Source organism: Lytechinus variegatus, chromosome 15 (genome assembly GCF_018143015.1).
Source record: "Lytechinus variegatus isolate NC3 chromosome 15, Lvar_3.0, whole genome shotgun sequence".
NCBI classification, from domain to species: domain Eukaryota; kingdom Metazoa; phylum Echinodermata; class Echinoidea; order Temnopleuroida; family Toxopneustidae; genus Lytechinus; species Lytechinus variegatus.
In genome coordinates, this window is record NC_054754.1 from 25,411,739 (window position 1) to 25,416,231 (window position 4,493).

Genomic DNA, 4,493 nt, shown 5'->3' on the forward strand with positions numbered 1-4,493 from the left:
TATTTCGGGCGGCAAGCAAAAAGTGAGCAGGCACCGCCAGAAATTTAACTCAGCGCTAAATCTTGAGCGGCGACCGAGTGATGCCCCAAAAACCAGTGGTGCCCGGACAGCCGCCGGACGGTGCCCGGGCAAAAATGGCTGAAACTCGCTGCCCAGGCGCAGAGCAGGCTAAATTTTGGAGTTGTGACCTTAGCCTTAATTAACCTTAAACATTTTGAATATTCATCCTTCCATTAGGATTGACATAGACCAAAGGTAGCGAACACGATCAATCAAAGCTGATCTGCCGAACACTTAAAATACATTAAGTTTATGAAGGTCTACATGTAGAATTGATTATCAATTGAGCCAGCATGTCAAAATGTCACTTCAAATGACCATGGCCCGTATTTTGAAGTCAGGTTGAACTTAGACCATGGTCTAACTCTGTGCTAAAATCATGGACAGCCAAAAATGTCAAAATTTTCCTTAAATTGTATATTTCTTATGTTTACTGTGCTCTTTCTTCAGTTGTGAATGGTGAAGAAAGGGATCTTATTTATCTTTCTGCAACAGTTAAGAATGATTTGAGAGAAAAATGAGCTGATACAGTAATTATACTGTTAGAGATTTTTGCCACTATTGGCTATCCATAGTTAAACCACAACTCTAAACCAGAGTTTAAATTAAACCCGACTTCAGAATACGGGCCTGCAGGTTTAAGGCCTGTCAGTCATGAGTGTCATTCTCTTAATTCAAACTGCTATTATAACATTTTCCATACAGATTATCTTGTTAACGCACTACACAATGACAATATGCAGTCAATAAGACTGATGTAATTATACTGTGTATACACAGTGACTCCGCTCGGGGGGGGGGGGGGGGGGGGGGTGCCACACGCGAGTCGTGCTCAACGCAGCAATTTTGTGCTGTGTAAACGCGATCAGTTTGATCCGTGTGCCAAACACAGCTTTTTTTGATCCACCACAATTGTAGGTTTCAGCAGCAAGCCGAGTCAGACTAGTCTATTTTTTCATGTGTAAACGGAAAGCTGTATCGGACCGAATGACTTAGGTCGAACATGGCATATATTTGTGACGTCTATTCTACTTCTGTTCGTGATCCGCGAAATTGCTTTTTTGTTTCAATATAAACACGATCACAGTTGTCCTCTTCGCAGCATTCGACCCTGCTTGAGGATCCAACACTTGAGCCTAGTCGTGTGTAAACAGAGTATTATTGTCTCTATTGCTGTCTATGCAGCTTACTCAACAATACTCTCTTCCATTGAAAGTTCACATTCAAAAGCAACTAGAGATTTCCAAACAAGAGGTCTTAATTGGTTGGTGATTGAGTTGAATAGGTAATTTTTCAGTTGCATTTGAACAAAAACTCTCCTGAACATATTATGAATATTTGAAACTATCATTACATTTAGTTCAATAAAGAGAACACACCCACCGCCCTCACCAATTCAATAAAATCTTAAGAAATCATTAAAAAATGATATGTACCTCAAATACCCAACATAAATCTCACCCAAATCACAATTATATTCGCAGTCCATTTAATCTGAAATAGACTATATACATCAATAAACTACTATATACTACTAAATCCTAGAAATAGTATTATGATATACATATACACAGCTTCACTTTGCTTTACTAAGTGTGTCTACACATGTGGAAATTAATGATGAATAGGGTCGGCACTTGTGTGTGGAAGATATGAATACATTGAACACAAAGACACTTATTGAGCTTCTACACCATCTATCTACAACATCATTGGCACGTTCCACAAAATGACAGAGGGAGAAAAAAAACTTGCTTTCCCCATTTAACTCTGCCTAAATTAAGTAGCATAATCACTCCTCATTATCAAAGCATTTGAATGTCCATTAAAATAAATCATATAACAGAGAAATATTCCTCTTATTTGAGAAGGTAATCTGACTGAGCTTATTCCCCAAAGGACTAGACAATTAAAAAAGGAAGTCTTTAAATAGGAAACATAACCTGCATGGCAATAATAATCTACCTGTAATGACGTAACATGTACAGTCATTGTGCTCCACAAGTTCACCAGTCAAATAGACATTTAATGGAGCACTAATTCAGCAAATTGTTTGGAAATTATATCATCAAATACCTTTTTTCACTTGTAATATTCATCAGCATTACAACAGACACTCAGCCGAATAAACAAAGAAAATCTTATTTCATGTTTTGATACTTATAATCATACACTTGGGTCTCACAGCCCTCAAATATAAAGGCTCCTGAATTGAACTACTGGTCAATGGTGCATCAAATTGAATAAGTTCAAAAATTCAAGGCTTTCAGAGAGAAAAGTAGTTTGAAAAACTTAAATTCTTATTTAGCATAAATCAAAATGATGCTAGGTCAACATTCCTCACTCCCTTGATATGGCAATAATCTATCAATTCCTTAGATGGTCCTATTGGAATACTATACAAATTGTTGTTATCCCATTTGCAACAAGTGGAACGCCTCTGGCAGTCTCGCCTGCATTACGCAATTCGATATAGCAGCAGTGCTGCCTTTGAAAACAGCTAATAAATAATTATTCACAGAAGAAAACACTAATATGATAATGAATTATTTATTTCCATTGATCCAAAATGAACTTTGACCATGTGATCTAAGACATGCCGTAAAACAATCATTCATACTTGATTACCCTTATGTCGACGTTTCATGAGCTAGATCGATAAACTTTCGAAGTTATGATTGCAATTCAAAACATACTCCCAACACGGCTAGAGTTCATTGACCTTTAAATGACCTTTGACCTTGGCCATGTTCCTGAAACATGCACAGGGTATTTACATGTATGGATACATTGCTGCTCTTATGTCCAAGATTCATGAACTAGATCCACAAACTTTTAAAGCTATGATGATAGTTCCACAAATACCCCCAACATTACCAAAGTTTGTTGACCCTAAGTGACCTTTGACCTTAGTCATGTGACCTGAAACTCGCACATGATATTGAGGGATACATGGTTGCTCTTATGTCCAAGTTTCATGAACTAGATCCATAAACTTAGGCCCAAATTCACAAAGGTGGTTTGAAAACCCATGGTTAAGTCCATGGTTTAAGCAGATTTCTTGTATAAATTACGCTTATTTTACTGCGTATATTAAAAAATGTGCGCCTTTGTCACAGTGCGCCACATTGACGCCTGTTGCCGTGGTTATCCATGCTATTTTATTCATGAGTCCACTGTTTTTATTCATGAGTCCATTCTTCAAACAGTGGACTCTTGAATAAAATAGCGTATCTAACCAGGGTAACAGGCGTCAATTTGGCGCACTGTGACACAAGCACGCATCAGCATTGGAATTTTTTATACATGCACCCGATACGCGCTAAAATAAGCGTAATTTATACAGGAAATCTGCATAAAGCATGGATTCAACCGCAAGTTTTCAAAACCACCTTTGTGAATTCAGGCCTTAAAGTTATGACAATTCCTCAAATAACCCCAACATGGCCAAAAGTTGGTTGACCCTAAGTGACCTTTGACTTTGGTCATTTGACCTGAAACTCAGGCAGGGTGAGCAGTAATACTTGATTACCCTTTTATGTCCAAGTTTCATTAACTAGGTCCATATACTTTCTAAGTCATGATGACATTTCAAAAACTTAACCTTGGTCAAGATTTCAATGTTGACGCCGCCGCTGCCGCCGTCGGAAAAGCGCCATCTGTAGTATCGTTCTGCTATGCAGGCGACAAAAAAGTTCACCTTCAAGAAATCATCAATGTGTGAACTGTCTGCCGATACACTAGACTATATTGGGAATTTTGAGATACCATCACTAACGCATGCTCAAGTGCCTCCATTTATATTCAAACATGTATCAATTTTAATAGCCAAATACCAGTTTCTACATTAAAGCTTCTTGATCGTATTCCATGAAAATATAAAAAGTGATATTTACATGTGTAATGCATTGACAAGAAATTAAAGCTTACAATTTGCACATATTTGCTTTTGAGATGAATACTTGGAAGGGAACAGATAACTGGGGAAACATATCTAAAGATGAACCCACTGCCTACAGGAACCAAGCGGGTCCTGTACAAAGTCTATGGGAATAAGAGATTCAAGTAGTCAATGGCTTATTTGGCTAATCTATATCTACTCTGGTTTTATAATTTCATGAACATTCTCATGTAATTACATGATTGAATTGTCAAATTGCAATCAGACATAGGAACACCCTCTTATAATGCATGCTTTACTAATAATCTTACAAAAATATTTCAGAACTTAAAACATTTTCATATACAAAGAAATTACAACGTACAATAGGCTTCCACCAGTCAGATCCGTATCCAATCCCAACAAACAGTTTACAATAAAATATTGTGACATATAACATACACTTTGCTTGAAGGCAATTTAGTGTATTAAGGCAACACTAAATTTAACACATTATTTTTTTAAATTTTGATTTCAAAATATTTTTTTAACA